This window comes from Lissotriton helveticus, chromosome 10, assembly GCF_964261635.1.
Source record: "Lissotriton helveticus chromosome 10, aLisHel1.1, whole genome shotgun sequence".
Lineage (NCBI taxonomy): Eukaryota > Metazoa > Chordata > Amphibia > Caudata > Salamandridae > Lissotriton > Lissotriton helveticus.
In genome coordinates, this window is record NC_136071.1 from 1,010,773,244 (window position 1) to 1,010,791,155 (window position 17,912).

The window sequence follows — 17,912 nt, forward strand, 5'->3', positions numbered from 1 at the left end:
GTAGGGGGGTAATATGGGTCCCCCAAGTGCAGCCCCCTCCTCCACCACCACCCTGGGGGCCCACAACGGGCCCCCAAAGCGATTCCTGCATGCCTTTCCATGGCGGAGTGTCCGGCATGGAAAGGCATAACACCCCCCACATCATAATATGGATGGCACCAGACGGACTTTCCATCCGCTGCAGTACCCCCGCCATGCTAATGTGGCCGGGGGTAAAAGGCCGTCCGGTGGGGTGTTTTGGCGGGCGAATCGCCATGCTAATGGGCCCCTTATTGTGAATAACCAGATTCTAAACCTGAATATTCACTGTAATGGCGTAGCAATAGTGGGTAACACATTTTGTTTCCCATTGTTGCCACATCATAAAGCATTTCTAGGTTGTTGTGAGAGGGCTCACTGGGATCCTGTCAGCGCAGTCCTGAAGAGCAGGCAAAAACACTTCAGGAGGAAAGGGAAGCCAAAGAGGGTGGTAAGAGTGGTTAGCCAGAAACATGTTTTTTTATCTTTGGAAGGGGAGGCTATGTTATCTATGGCCAGGGCCGGACTGGCTACCGGGGGTTTTGCCATGCTGCAGAGCTGGGGACTGATTTCACTGCGGTGGGGGCTGATTTCATTGATGGGGACCTGCGTGTGCTTCGAAATAAACAAAGCAAAACAAATGTTTTTCAGCACATGCAGGTCCCCATCAACGAAATCAGCCCCCAGCTCGGCAGCATGCCAAAAACACACAGTAGCCAGTCCGGCACTGTCTATAGCTCCATTTCTCCTCTGCCCCCGAATAGACGTTGAAAGCCAGGACAGATGATTTAAGGGGCCATATATATAGCATAAAATTACATATGGGTAAAAAGTGAACAGCTCAGGATTCCTAGAGACATCACAGACAACTAGAGCTTTGCTGTCATTTTCTACTGGTCACTCAGATTATCTTGGTGAAAAACATCTCCGTTATTCACTGTTGCCCGTCTACAATTCTGTATGTGTTTTGATGTTAATGCATGTATATTATCTGATGGAATCATGTAAGGCATATTCCCACTGGCAAGAGTGGCTGAACAGGCCTCTCCGATATCATTTCTTAAGGATGTTTGGAGCATTTATGGAATAATATCACATTTGTTACCCCACGTAATAAAAATCGTAAGTCAACTCAATGTAGATTGTATGCTTTGTCTAATTATTAATGAAGACATTAACGTAGGTCCTGCCATTCAGCTTTTTCATTCATATACAAATGTTTCCTGCGGAACATGGAACAAACAGAGCTCAGAAAGCTCCTTTTGAACTTTGTAGTTGGGCTTATAGGTTATGTAGTAAGAAGGAGCCTTGGAATTTGAAAGTCAGCAAATTTAGAGTTTGTGATTTGATTGTAAGCCATTCATACCATCCCTGCACCTGTCCTATGATGCCCTTTCATTCCACTGTGTCTTCTTCTTTTCCTGGTAGATGTGGGGTGCAGGATTGCTTGAAAAATAAAAGCATAAAAATGTACATTTGAAACAAACATTGGCAAAGCTAATAGGTCGGATATTGGCAAACATGTTTTTTTGGCAAACATATGTAAAATACAAAACAAATGGCCAGAAAATAAAACACATAAAATAAAATCGAGAGCCAGTGGATGAAATGGCTGACCAGTTGCCCATGCAGTATGGTGTGGTTAGCGAAGCACAACTTGAATGACCCTTAAAGAAACCAATGAATGAAAGTGTTGACCGAAAGCTAAGTGCCCATAAATATATATGCATGCTTACATTTTTATTATGACTATCTTGAAAAGCATGAACCTGCCGAGAAAATTAAAACTGTTTCTGGGATAGACCTCAAGCGGCTGAAAGAGTTTACATGTTAATGAGGCACTTGAATGAAAGTGCTGATAATTCCAGTGGACCCGGAAGGGATGAACGCTTTGAGTTGTGTTGTGGATACAGCCCAACAGTTGTACAGTTCTTTGCTATGTTTTGTTTGTAGGGGGAAAAGCAGAAACATCCAATAAAAAGATTTAAAATAAAGTTGCAAACTTATAGTGCGATTTCCATTCATGCCTATGCAATGGTGGTTGAACTGCCTATGTAATGGTGGTTGAACTGCCTATGCAATGGTGGTTGGACTGCCTATGCAATGGTGGTTGAACTGCCTATGCAATGGTGGTTGGACTGCCTATGCAATGGTGGTTGAACTGCCTATGCAATGGTGGTTGGACTGCCTATGCAATGGTGGTTGAACTGCCTATGCAATGGTGGTTGGACTGTGTAATGTTTGCTCCTGACATCTCAACCCTAGATTTGACTTTTGTAGCAATTACCGAACAACATTAATAACAGACATTTCTTAAAGTGCAATTGAATAAAACATCTTTGGCACTGAAATAATGAAAATCCGCTAAGAGATAAGATGGCAAAATAAAAAAACTGCAAATGAATGCTAAAGAAAGTGGTAAAAAGAAGTAATTAACTTCTGACTGTAAACTCTTAGAGGGTTTGGGAGCGAATGTGTGTGGTTGAGGACAGTGTGTGTGTGTGTGTGTTTTTAATCCTCACTGTGAGGAATGGACTGATCCTCACAGTGCAGGTAAACCTTGACAAAGTCAGACTCAGACAGACACTATCACTGGGAGGGCCAGCGCACTACGAGGACCAGCTGTTGTGGATGTGTAAGAGATACATTTATAAGGGCACTATATTAAGGTTTATTGCCTATTGTGACAATTTCGAGGGACAAAATGAACTGATTGAGTCCCCATAGGCCCAGCAAAAGACCCATGAGGACTTAATCAAAATAGCATGTTCGTTTAGAGAAAAGGAAAATAAATCCATGTCAGCATTTCAGCAAAACAGCTCTTCAAATGCAAAAATAGCTTAAAATAACCCATGAGAAATGCCAAGTTTCCAGAGGCAGTTTCCCAAGAATGATTAATGCCTCATATTGAGCAACTAAAGATGGTTTTACTGGACTCAGCATGATTTCATTTTTTTCTTTTAGATTGAAGTCTATTTTTACCTTAAGTTTATCCAAACCTGCAATAAATACAATGAGCTCAGTGAACAAACAGGAAATATGTGTCTCGCCAGCTGTAAAGGAGGGGTTCGCCACTGCACCTCCACAGGAGTGAAACAGGAAGTTCATCACACACACATCCGATGTTCCAGCCAGAAGCTACTCTCTTTATCACACCATGAGAATGCTAACGCGGGATTACTGGTTACTAATTATCTTGCCAAATCCCTTCTTCCTGTCGACTGAATCGTTGGTACCTGTCTTGAGTAAAAGGTAATCTCGAGGTAAACAATCAATTTAAGAACTTACACCACTCTAAATGACCACTGACCAAAATTAAGTTTTAAAGATTTAATATAAAGTCAAAGATAACTGAAGATACAAACTTCTCAAAATGAGATTCAAAAGGTATATCGGTATCACTATGAACATGAACTTCTTGAATAGTCTGAGTCTGAAGAACAAAATAATAAGTACAAGTTCGAATACCATCAGGGTTGCTAAAATGGATACAAGTTGCAACCTCAAAGTCATTACAGAAAAGAAAATTAAGGTTAGTCTGTCCCTACACTATACTAAATGACATCCCTACTTAACAAGATCTTAACCCTCTAGGTGTCAGCCGTGGTGACTTCCTAAGAAGATCACGCACTTCTCTTTGTCTCTTCTCTGATAATGGGTCTCTCCTGATCAGCCTATCTGCCTACCCATCCGCTTCCTTAGGCTCCCAAAATCATCTGCTCTGCTCTCCTCCCGGGTCACTTTCCCTAATACCAAATCACATTTCCAATAGAAACGCCCCTTGGGACGCCCCTCACGTGGTACATCTTTCCGCGGCAAACTCCATGATGGTACTCTTGAAGACCCTCGTTAAAGTTGACCTTGGTTCCCAGGCTCCTTCTTCCGTGCGCTGATACCCCCTGAAATTCCTGGAAACTCCTACAGGCCTGCGCAAGGCGCCACTGAACAAAGTCCCTTTCATTCGAGCTGATTAGGACCCTCGCACCTGCATACAGCTCGTCCTGCAGTGGGCCTCAAATTCCAGACTTCACCATATCTTAGGCCATAAAACACTCTCTGAGCTTCATACTGGACACCTCACGACCTCTCCTCTAACGAGCACATGACGATTTAAACTACATGACATTATCGGCTCTGGCCTACTTGATTTACATGCAGCAGGTTCCTGCACTCTTAAAACGTTAACTTGATTTAAACAGCAAACATTCTTAACTAGCATACGTTTCTAAAATAACACATCTATAAAGCATATACTTTTAACCCTAAGTTCAATAGTACATTTTGAAAGAACCATGTCAACCTTGTCTCACATTATTTTAGCAGCACGTTTAGATTTGCTTGTGAATTGCCATGAGGCCTACACAAAATACTGGGTTTTAGAGTTACATTCAACTCTTACATTATTCCTTTAACATGAGAACATGAGGTTTTCATATTCATCCCAAACATTTCTACATTAGTCTCACACAGTTATGATTATCGTTACTCTACTTAAACATTCTATGCATTTCACCACTGAATATAAGACACTCTGTGTATTTCACTTCTAAATATAAACACTCTGGTGCAAAGTACATGTGAACTAACTACGTGCTTGTAAATATGGCGTACTTATACATTTTTTTCAAACTTGTGCTCTCTCAGTCCCCCCTTTGATGACCTTCAGGGGTCATCATCACCATGACACAAAAATGTAGAACCTTTAAAGTGAAGTCAGGACAGTACCACTTCTTTTCATACTCTCTAATGCTTTCAGACTCTTATATTGAGTGTCCTGCATCGCTGTCAACTCTTCTTCCTGTTTCTTCATAGCTCTCTGTAACCTATTTGCTCTATACCATTGATACAAACGCACCAATCCCCACAAAGTGATTACACAAATCACTACTATGATGATGGGTTTCAATATGTACCAAACGATACCCTTTCCTAAGTTGGCAAACCAACTTCCAACTTTACCCATTCCATGGCCTACTTTTTCCCACACATTTACCTTTGCCAGGTCCTCTATTTCGTAGTGTATGGCAGTGATGTTTTGTATATACTTCTCTAGAGGCTTTGAATTGTCTGGAATGTAAGTACAGCATTCCTGTACCTTCAAGGCCCTACAGACTCCTCCCTCTTTTGCTAACAGAACATCTAAAGCAAGTCGGTTCTGAAGAACCATTGCCCTAATCGATTGCATCTCCCCCTCTATCAGCATCAAGGATCTTGCAGTACTGGCAGACAGTCTATCTACGACTGTAGCTAACCTCCTGATCTTAATGTCATTCATTATCAATCCTAAGAAAGGGAATGCAGCACCTATTACATCTCCAATTACTTCTGCTGCACCTAGCCCTCGCTTCCATCTAGTTGATATTTCTTTCTTAGGCGTGTCTAAATTCTCAACATGATATATTTTAGGGAAGACAACAGCCAGATAGCATGATCCGTACCAATTATCTGGTAACTTCACATAGGCATATCTTCCACATACAAAATATACATTTGGTATTGCTTGCATCCCTTTCATGAAGTTCTTAGAGTAGTACTCCAATTGAAAGGCATGTTCACAATTTACTTGTCCTACATAAACGTTTTCATAATAGGAGTAACTCCTGTGAATGCACAGTTTCCCCCGTTTCTCCTTATCCAAAGCAATTGGACCAATACTACCCTTTCGTTGTTGTGCCCTTTCTTCCTTGGTCCAATCTGTTTCTCCTTGTCCTGATGCCTTCAATGCCTTCTGCTTTCTGTATCTAGTATCTACCTGAGCTATAAACTTTTTCTCAACTTCTGATATTTGACAAGTCAGATTGTTGTTTCGAGCATGTGAAGTATCTAACGTTCTCCATGGAATAAACCATTTGTGTAACCTGTCTTCGCTTTTGTAGTAGTCCCATTTGTTCAAATGCTTGAAATTCGGAACCTCTGGCAATGTCGAGTCGAAATTCGAGAAGTAATACTCAAATCCGTCTCGTCCATAAAACATACTTAACAATAAACTGCACGTTATTCCATATGTCAACGGGAGATGATGGTATTTGATACCCTCCTCCACCGAAATTGGTAACTGCATACATACATAGCAGTCCTTTACCTCCATGGCATCAACATATTCATAAAGCAACTTAGCATAAGCATTTGACTTGTAATTCCCCTGTGATTCATCCATGTGTAACCTTTTTACTTCTGCATCTAACAACGCTTTGTCTTTCTCATTGATGTTTCCCTTTTCCTTAACTGTGGTAGTTCTCGGTGTTGACACTCCCTTATCCTCCTTAACTGTGGTTCCATCCCCTTCGTGTCCCGCTAGGAATGAAACAGTTACCACTAAAATTATAAGAGAAACCACTACTCCTAAAAATGTAACAGCTATACATTTTGCCCTGCGGTTCGGGTTGCCAGCCTCCATGTTCTCAAACAGTGTAGTTTTTCGACTATCTTCCAGCATTCACTTCCTCTTCTTTTCAAACAAAGTCTTTCTCTCTTGCAATGTCTTTCTTGAAACACTTGGAAGCTTGACAATTTGTTTCCGCAAAACAGTTCAAAGTCCAGTAAAATAGACAACCCTAGCCCTTCTCCATCCACTAAAATGAAACCCCTATCACTTTTCTTCTTCCACTCGGCGCTAGGTTATCTTGCAACAAGTTTACAATTTCTTTTCAAAAGTCTTATTTTCGTCTGAAGTTATGTATGACTCAAGGAGTAACACTACTTCTTCATAAATGTCCATCCGAAGTATCATTCCCTCAGGTTCTGGACAATTCGTACCACACCATGGAAAGTCAACCTTTTCTAGGATTATTCTCCTTATTTCGCTCAAGACAAGTGGACGGACGAAATTGAGAGTTAGCGTTTTTTCAATTTCCAATCCTGGTACTATCAGTTCTATATCCACAATTACAAAGGGGTCCGTTCTAATCAAGATCACTTTCTTCACTTTTCCAGATCTGCACCCCTTTGAAGACATTCGTAGTATGGTTTTAATCCACAACAATAAGCACTCCTAGCAATTCTACTACTCGTTCAAGCATTTCCAAACGAAGAAGAGTTCCCTCCAATATTGGATATCGTGAACAGCAAACTGGAAACTCAACTGTCTCTAAAAGCAATTTTCTTATTCCACTCAGGAGAGCAGGATGAACGATGTTGAGTGTCAGCAACCTTTCGGTCTCCGCTCCTGGCAGTAGAAACTTTATTTGCACTGTGATGATCGGGTCAGTTCTGATCAGTTCCACTTCCCTGATCCTCCCTGTTCTGTGTCTCCCAGACATCTGCAACAAGGTAGGTCCAATCGGGAGTAGAGTATCTTCTGCTAGGCACTCGCACCCTACTTGATCTTCTAAGACCCTCCTCGGCTTGATCCTGGATATCTTCTTCTGGATCTGAGTCTTCGGATATAGGAGTAAGCGTTTCTTCTTGGGCCGACCTCAAACTTAGCCTTCTTCTTCTTGTTGGCCAAGTGGCAGCTCCAAGCCTTATTCTCCTATTCCTTGTCCTCCCACTTGGTTCTTGGTCGCTCCGATACGGATCTGAGTCTGAGTCGTATTCACTTCTGCTCTCTCCTTCAGTTGCGTCTTCTGTCTCACTGCCGTCCTGCCTTCGCTCTTCTTCTGAATCCGATGCGTTCCCAACTTCTTCCGACACCTCCTCAGCTGCCTCAATCCCTTCTTGCGACTCTTCTTCCACTTCCGGGCTTTCGTCTGGGATGGGAGCTGTTCCTTCTAGAGGTGCTGGAACTCTTCTAGTATGGGATGCATGAATCCAATTTGGCAGCCCCCCGCACTTCACCGCGGTGTTCGTGATCAGGATTACCTGAAAGGGCCCACGCCAGCGAACATCTAGGCAGTTCTTCCGGACGTGTTTTTTAACCAGGACCCAGTCCCCTGGGTTCAGGTCATGACACAGGTTCCTCGCTGTTGGAACTTCAGTCGCATGCACCTGAAGGGACACAGAATGGATGGCGTCAGACAGTCCTTTACAATAATCCAAGATCAGATCATCTGTAATATTCAATAGAGCAGTAGTTGGAACTGTAGGAAGTCTCATGGCCCTCCCCATCAGGATCTCGTGGGGAGAAAGACCTGTCCTCCTATCAGGCGTGCTGCGCATGCTCATGAGCACCAATGGAAGAGCATCTGGCCAACTCAAAGATGTGGATGCCACTACTTTAGCCAATCTATTCTTCAAAGTGCCATTCACTTGTTCCACAATTCCTGAAGCTTCTGGTCGATAACTACAATGCAGCTTTTGATCGATATTCAGTGTGGAGCACAACATCTTCACTATTTCGCTGTTAAAATGTTTTCCTCTGTCCGATTCCAAAGAGGCAGGCACCCCGAAGCGCGGTATCAACTCCCTGAGCAACAATTTTGCCACTGTGAGTGTATCGCACCTACGTGTAGGGTATGCCTCAACCCATCTGGAAAATACGCATACAATCACCAACACATACCGAAGGCGATTGACTCTTGGTATTTCGATGAAATCTAGTTGCATTCTATTGAAAGGCCCCCCTGACCTCCCAATGTGACTCAGTGTGACTGGTGTTCGTTTGCCTACGTTCAGTTGTTGGCAGGTAACACATCGCTTACATACTGATTCTGCTGCTATTCTGAATTTCGGGCAATACCAAGTCTGCCTAAAAACTCTCATCATAGCATCCCTTCCTAGATGTACTGGACCATGTATTTCTCTCGCCATGGGATTAGCTAATTCTTCAGGTAACACAGCTCTCCCATCTGCTGAAACCCAAAAATCCATTTCACTTCGCACACAGCCTGCTATTTCCCATGCCTTTTTCTCTTTTTCAGGTGCGTTCTCCTGCATTATTCTTAAATCCTCCCAAGTGTCTACAGTTTCTAACATCATACTTAATTCAGTCTTTTCTTCTGCACCTTCTATTTCCACCTTTGAGAAAGAATAACTTTGTTCCGCACAATAGCGTGCGACTTCATCAGCATATCTATTACCTTGTGACACAAAATCTGTATTCTTAGTATGAGCTACACACTTCACTACTGCAATATCAATAGGACCTTGTAATGCTTCTATCAGCAATCGCACAAATTCTCCATTTCGAATGGGCGAACCAGAGGAGGTCATGTAACCCCTCTGAGACCACAACTGCCCGAAATCATGAACCACACCGAAACCATATTGGCTGTCCGTGTAGATGGTGACTCTCTTTCCATTTCCTGCTATGCAGGCACGAGTTAGGGCAATAATCTCTGCTACCTGTGCGGAATGTACTCCTTCCAGGCAAGCGGCTTCCACAACTCCAGTAATGGTACAAACAGCATAAGCTGCTCTTAACCGACCAGTATCGTCTCTTAAACATGAGCCATCAACAAAATAAATTTCATCGGGGTCAGACAATGGCTCATCCACTATATCTGGTCTGGGTTTCGTGCATAGTTCAGTCACATCAAGGCAATCGTGGTCTTCACATCCTTCGCCTTCTATTACAGTAGGTAATGGCATCAAAGTAGCAGGATTCAAGGCAGAGCATCTCCTGAGAGTCACGTTTTCTGCGGCAAGTATAACTTGCTCATAACGCGTGAGCCTACTATTGGTCAGATGCTGCGTCTTCGTCCTGGTCATTAACAATTCAACTGAATGCGGTACATACACCACTACTGGATGTCCCATTACAATACTTTCGCTCCTTTCAATGCTGACACCCGTTGCAGCAACGGATTTGAGACATCCGGGCAACGCTGCGGCTACTGGATCTAATGTAGCCGAAAAATATGCAACTGGTCTACGGGCATTACCGTGGGTCTGTGCCAAGACTGACAAAGCACATCCCTCTCTCTCACAGCAATAGAGTGAAAACGACTTTTCATAATCTGGCATTCCCAGAGCCGGAGCACGACATAAATCGTCTCTCAGCTGTAAAAACGCCACCAGACATTCTTCATCCCATGGTACCGGATCACTCACCTCCTTGTGCGTCAGTTTCTGTAAGGGCTTTGCTTTCAGTGAAAAGTTAACTATCCACTGTCGGCAGTAACCCACCATTCCTAGGAACATTCTAACCTCTCTCTGAGTTGTAGGCGCATTCATTTTCATTATCGCCTCAATCCTCTCCGGGGACACCTTACGTTTCCCTTTTTCTAACCTGTGCCCTAGATACTGTACTTCTGTCAGACAATACTGTAACTTGCTCGGAGATACCTTATGTCCATTTTCAGCTAAATGATTCAGTAAGGCAATTGAATCTACTTTACAAGCTTCCTCTGTTTCTGACGCAACAAGTAGGTCATCTATGTACTGTACCAGAACCGAGTTCTGTGGCAGTACTAGATTCTCAAGATTCTTTTTCAACAACTGATTAAAGATGGATGGACTGTCTGTGAATCCTTGTGGAATTCGACACCATGTTAAAACGCGATCTTCCATTTTAAACGCAAAAAGGTACCTGCTCTCTTCATCCAATGGGATTGAAAAGAAAGCCTGGCAAAGATCTATCACTGTGAACCATTCTGCTTGACATGGTATTTGAAACAATATTACTGATGGATTCGGTACCACGGGACAACATGAAACGACTATGTTGTTAATCTTTCGTAAATCCTGAACTATCCTAAACTTCCCACTAGGTTTCTGCAAACCCATAATCGGGGAGTTACAAGGACTGCCCACAATTTCCTTCAGTATTCCCTGCTGTATCATTGACTCGATCACAGGCTTTATTCCCGCAATCGTTTCCTGGGACAATTTGTATTGAGGCGTTCTTGGAAACTCAACATTTGGTTTTACCAGAATTTTTACCGGTTCTACCCCTTTAATCAATCCTATATCTTCTCCTGTGAAATCCCACACCTCGGACGCCACTGCATCTCTTAAGTCTTGTGGAAGATCTTCTACAGTCAGAGTAGGATATAGTTCTACACAGAATTTTGAATTGGCCACCTTAAAGGTAGCATCATCGTCGGTAGTCTGTACCTCCACTCCTTGTGGGGTGCAGTATATGGTGCAATTCAATTTGCATAACAAATCCCTACCTAACAGACATACCGGACTCGAGTCACAAACCACAAACTGATGTTCGTTCATGTGGTTTCCAATTTTCACAGACACTGGTTCTGTCAAGGGACTAGTCATTCTTTTATTTGCGACTCCTACCACTTGAATTGTTTCCCCTGACATTGGCAAGTCTGGAACTACCGCTGATCTCAGAGTCGAACGAGTAGCCCCAGTGTCCACTAAGAACGTAGTGGGACACCCTGCCACTTCTGCCTCAACAAATGGTCCTCTCTGATCCACTTCTAGAACTGCCCCGAGGGTACAGTCCTCTTCACTGCTCACCCGTTGTCCTGTCAATGGATCAATGTAATAACATTTTTCTTCCTCGATAAACAGAGGCATTTGTTTGAAGACCTTTCCTCCAGCTGCTATCTTCGGTGGCTGTGGGAATTGGGCCCGTGGAGCCGAAGTCCCCCCTTTGGCCACCTTACTGCTTGGGACTGTCACTTTTTGCACTGGGTCTTCTTGGACCTGCTCTTCTACTTCTTGCTCTCCATTTTCAGGGTTAAAGGGACACTCGCGTCGCCAATGCCCCACCTGATGACACAGATGACACTTTGTCGTTTTCTTTAAAGTGGCAAAGTCTATCCTAGGTCTCTGCCCTTCTTCATTATCTTTGTTCTGACCATTTGGTTTTCGTCCCATCCCCTGCTTCTGCTGGCCACCCTTCCCAGCGGACTGCATTTGCACCACCATCAATTTCTCCTTTAGATTCTTGGCTTTAGAATCTATCTCGTCACTGCAGTACCTCGCATATCGTAAAATCTCATCTAGTGGTTTGTTCTGCCAACAGATTAAATGTTGCTGTATCATCAAACAAATATCAGGTCTCAACCCCAAGACAAACTTTGACACGAACTGCCCTATGTCTTTAGGATCCATTACATCTAGTCCACTGTATTGCTTGAATGTTTTCAACAATCTTTCATAAAACTCGTGAACTGTCTCCTTGGGTTCCTGCCTTGTTCGGTCTATTTTTACCCAATCTATATCCTGTGGTGGTACCTTATCTTTCAGCCATGCTATTACCCTTTCATACTTTCGCATGACTATCTCAGCTGGTCCATTAGTTCGAACATCTCTCAATGGTTCAGCATTTGGCCATTCGACACTAGTCTTACAAGGGGTCCACAAATCAGATGGGACCACGATGTCAAACAACGTGTTCAAATCTATCCACAATACTTTCGAAATTTTAACAAACCTCTCTACCTGCTTATACCACTCGACTGGGTTGTCCCGCAACTTCGGGAATGAGTTGGTAAATGCGGCTAAGTCTCCTCTACTCCAGGGCACATGTACATAATTTCCATTTGATATTTCTCGCAAAGGGAATGCCTCCATCTGCATTACCCTTCCCTCAGGGGTCATCACATTTGTACTTCGCCTAACTGTGCCCTTTTTCGACCACCTTTCTTCCCATTTATCCAGTTCTCTCCACACTCTTATCCCTGTTACCAGCTCTCTTATGTGTGTTTTTAATCCAGCAGTTCTCTTCTCATCTAGATCTTGGTCTGCGTACTGTAATCTGTGGTTACTCTGTAATGCCCTTGTCCTAGACAAATCCACGGCATACTTGTCTGCCAAATCAGTCAGTTTTTCATGAACCGCTCTAGCTTTCCTAGTAATATCCTTTGCCATGAACAATAACTCATCCTGTTCATACAATTCTATCCTCTCCAAAGGCAATGTTCCATCTATTATCTCATCTACATCTGATTTTAAACTGGTAACATCAAGCCTTTTTGCCTTTATTTCAGCTTTCAAGACACTCAATTTAGCTCCTCCATCCGCATCTCTCCCATCCCAGCTCCGAGATCTACGTTTAGGTATTGGTGAATTATAGGGAGTCCTCCCCTGTTCCCATCTCTCTAAGTCCCATGCCTTTCCGTCTTCTCGGGGTGGGTGGTGAAACACTCCTTCATGCCTCCCAGCCTCTCTCTCTCCATCCTGGCTAGTTTCACGGGATTGAGGATAAGAGGTTCTATTACTCCCTCTTTCTTCCCTACTTCCCTGTGCTTCCTGAGTATTCGAGGCGTGGCGGGACCTATCGCTGTTCTCCTTTCTCCAATGTTGAACGTCTTCCCCAAGCGTATGATGAAGGCACCTAAACCTATTCTGAAAATTCCGTACCGCCTCATCTCCTCCGTTCCCCCAGAGACGGGACATTTCCTCACATTCTACAATCCTAGTATTTTGTTCCGACTGTTCTCTCTGATTTGTAGGACCTGCATCCCCTCTATTCTCTTGACTTTGGCCTTCCCGGCCCTGACTGCTTTCGCTGGCCCCACAATGAGATACTGTCCCGTTTCCCCTGCTTTCCCACTCTGGTTCCGTTCTTGTCCTGTTACTCGGAGATACTATGGACCCGTCCCATTCCCTCAAATCAGCTCTTAACTCTGAAAAAGATCTTGGCCGCGGTCCCCTTAGATCCATTGGTCCTCTCGGACCTCCCTGTTCTGAATTGGGACCGACAGTTGTGTCTAATGGGGTGTTCCACGTTACCGAACCTGGTAATTGTTTCCATGCATTCGTCACATTATTCCTCCTTTCCATCTCAATCCTTTCCCTATCCAATTGCCTTTGTTGTTCCCCTCTATCTCTCTCAGAATTATAGATCGAAACTATGGGTCCTATGGTAACAGGCACTTGAAGAGCGTCTGGCAATCCCACAGACTCAACCCTTTCTGTGGTTGGCGTTTTCTGCACCACAAACCTTCCCACTACACTCTGTACAGTGTTGTTTGGAGGTGTTTCTCCGCCTTTGCTAGGTGTCCATTCCGATATAGGGAGTGGTGTATATCCCTCTATCTCATTCCCATCTTCCCTTGCGAGCCCTCTATCTTCTATCAATCCCACTCTCGGAGGTGGTCTATCCATTAACAATCTGTTTATCAGATTGTCCTCCGACTCGCTTTCCTCGTCTTCTTCCATGAGGTTTCCTCCTCCTGACACCTCCCTCATCGGATACATTTTCTCCACCTCAATAGTCTGTACCCTCCAACGCTTTTCCTCCTCATCCCATTTGGAATCTCGCACTGCCCTTACCGATCGCGTCAGCCTTTGTTGACGCCTGTTCAAATTTCGGTCGTGTGCAGCCTTAATCCATGCATTAAGAGCCTCAAACTGTGTTGGTCTAGGTGAGGGTTTCAATGAGGACATGGTTGCTTTTAGCCGATGTAACACCTCTAATTTAAACGTCCCGTACTTCGGGAACTGCATTTCCTCATTTCCTTCCGTAAGCTTATTCCAAGCCCCAATCCACAATATCGTATGCAGCCCAACATTCGTTGCCATATAATGAGCTGGCGTACCCTCTGGGGGAGCCTCTTCCCCGTAATAATGTTCACTTCGTTTACGTTTAAAAATCCCTTTCAAACACTTAAAACACTTCATGATTTCTCTTTTCTCCGCGTTTGTTTACTTCCTGATGATATTCCACCAATCTCGGCGCCGTTCTCACTAACTGGCCTATCCGTACGCGGCTTTCCTCCGACGTCACTCTAGCCGCCCAACCAGAGCGCGGCTCTAGCTAACGTCACACCAACCGCTCAATCAGAGCGCGGCTCTAGCCGACGTCACCCGTCCCCCTTCGCAGCAGTTCCCCTCCTTTCTCAGCTCGTCTCCTCGGTCATGCACGCATCCCATTCATACTCTGAAAAATGATTACTTCCGTCCAAGCGATCACCTTTCTTTGACTGTACGCCCACAGTCTTTCTGTAGTTGTCCCCCTAACTTGGCGAAATGTCTTTCCGTTTACTTCCAGACAATCGCCTTCTCCGATAGGTTACTCACACGCAGTAACTTTCGACCAGCGTCCGTTACTCATACACTCACTCTTACACTCCCCCTATCTTGGATCCACGGCGGTCAATGGTACCTCGTGACCTCCGTACTATGGTCGACAACTACCCTGGATGTTCGATACACCCAAAACCACTTAAGCTCTGGCCTGAACTTAAGATTTCACCAGTTCACCCGTTTACCAGGTTACCAGTTTACCAGGTTGCGCGCGCTCACAACCTTCTCTCATTCACACTACAGGCATTCAACTCCGCAAGACATTACAATACAAATACAACACAAAACACCGCAATCTGTTCACGCATGACCCTTTTTATACTCACTCTCCGATACTGCTGCTTTTCTCGCACCGTCTGCACCTTTCGGCACACGATTCTTCCGCTGCTCGTCTCTCGACGTCTCGGGCCTTGGGGTAAACTAACCTCTCTAGATTACCTTCCTCAAGAAGATAACCATCCTCACTCTGCTACCAACTGCTAACGCGGGATTACTGGTTACTAATTATCTTGCCAAATCCCTTCTTCCTGTCGACTGAATCGTTGGTACCTGTCTTGAGTAAAAGGTAATCTCGAGGTAAACAATCAATTTAAGAACTTACACCACTCTAAATGACCACTGACCAAAATTAAGTTTTAAAGATTTAATATAAAGTCAAAGATAACTGAAGATACAAACTTCTCAAAATGAGATTCAAAAGGTATATCGGTATCACTATGAACATGAACTTCTTGAATAGTCTGAGTCTGAAGAACAAAATAATAAGTACAAGTTCGAATACCATCAGGGTTGCTAAAATGGATACAAGTTGCAACCTCAAAGTCATTACAGAAAAGAAAATTAAGGTTAGTCTGTCCCTACACTATACTAAATGACATCCCTACTTAACAAGATCTTAACCCTCTAGGTGTCAGCCGTGGTGACTTCCTAAGAAGATCACGCACTTCTCTTTGTCTCTTCTCTGATAATGGGTCTCTCCTGATCAGCCTATCTGCCTACCCATCCGCTTCCTTAGGCTCCCAAAATCATCTGCTCTGCTCTCCTCCCGGGTCACTTTCCCTAATACCAAATCACATTTCCAATAGAAACGCCCCTTGGGACGCCCCTCACGTGGTACATCTTTCCGCGGCAAACTCCATGATGGTACTCTTGAAGACCCTCGTTAAAGTTGACCTTGGTTCCCAGGCTCCTTCTTCCGTGCGCTGATACCCCCTGAAATTCCTGGAAACTCCTACAGGCCTGCGCAAGGCGCCACTGAACAAAGTCCCTTTCATTCGAGCTGATTAGGACCCTCGCACCTGCATACAGCTCGTCCTGCAGTGGGCCTCAAATTCCAGACTTCACCATATCTTAGGCCATAAAACACTCTCTGAGCTTCATACTGGACACCTCACGACCTCTCCTCTAACGAGCACATGACGATTTAAACTACATGACATTATCGGCTCTGGCCTACTTGATTTACATGCAGCAGGTTCCTGCACTCTTAAAACGTTAACTTGATTTAAACAGCAAACATTCTTAACTAGCATACGTTTCTAAAATAACACATCTATAAAGCATATACTTTTAACCCTAAGTTCAATAGTACATTTTGAAAGAACCATGTCAACCTTGTCTCACATTATTTTAGCAGCACGTTTAGATTTGCTTGTGAATTGCCATGAGGCCTACACAAAATACTGGGTTTTAGAGTTACATTCAACTCTTACATTATTCCTTTAACATGAGAACATGAGGTTTTCATATTCATCCCAAACATTTCTACATTAGTCTCACACAGTTATGATTATCGTTACTCTACTTAAACATTCTATGCATTTCACCACTGAATATAAGACACTCTGTGTATTTCACTTCTAAATATAAACACTCTGGTGCAAAGTACATGTGAACTAACTACGTGCTTGTAAATATGGCGTACTTATACATTTTTTTCAAACTTGTGCTCTCTCAAGAATGAAACACTATTTTTACAACACATTTGCCTACTATTGTGTCATCAAGTAGAATAGCACATATGGATAAGTGCTAACAACATGGTTGTTTTCCTCTATTCACACAAAACCATTTGCATGTTTTAATGTGCCCTGGCATGTCGTCGACTCCTTGCCCTTCCCCTCCACGCGACCTGTGATCCTCTCTTCATCACTGTCAGACGCTGCAGAGAGTAGATGTGCTTTGTGTGCTTCCGACTAATATCTATAGACAGGGTCTGATTGGGAAAGCGGGCACTCGGGCAATGGGTGATGGGCCGGTGTCTGAGTTGCAGCTGTGGGCCGCTTTTCTGGGCAACATGGAGGCCGATTTGGACTGTGTCTGTGCTGGTCAGATGCCGCCAGAGGCCCAGTGAGTTCCTGAGCGGCCTCACTGGAGGCAGATGGATCTCTATTACCCATCGGCCCATTAATGTATGCAGATTGAGCAGAAGCAGGGAGCCTGAGCAGAAGTGGATCAGTGTGAACGAATCCCTGCTCAGAGTCCTGGCAACATTTGCAGTAAAGTCAAGAAAGCATGCTGCTTTTAGCCAACCCTACACCTTCTTTTCATAATACTTAAAACACTGAAGAAGTGTGTTGTGAAAAGGCGCAATTTGCAAATGTGGCCCATTTTTGTAGGGTGCCCTGGCCTAATTTGCATCTCAATCCAACCCTGTCTATAGACCAGATAGAGGGAATGAAAGAATGATGGGTGGGGGGTGGGGGGACGGTGGGGGGACTCTTGTGTCCTGCTGAGATTAGCATGTGGGTGGAGACGCAGGACCAAAGCAGGTCTCTGCTCCAGCTGTTTTGGGCAAATGTAGTCAGAGGTGCCGCCAGATCACCTGTCTCTCCTGCACTTCTTTAGGCCTGAATAAACCTAAGGAATAGACCAGAAGAAGGCACGTGCCGAAGCACTGCATGTCATTCGTTTTTCTCAAGCGAGTTATCTACAGTCCCTGAAACTTCACAACAGTTGGCAACCAATTGGCTGGCATTGGGGTTGAAGCTACAGTAGATGACAACAGGAACCAGAAACCTTGCTTCTGTACAGCACTGTATTAATGAGGCAATAGACAATAACTCGGTTCTTCGACA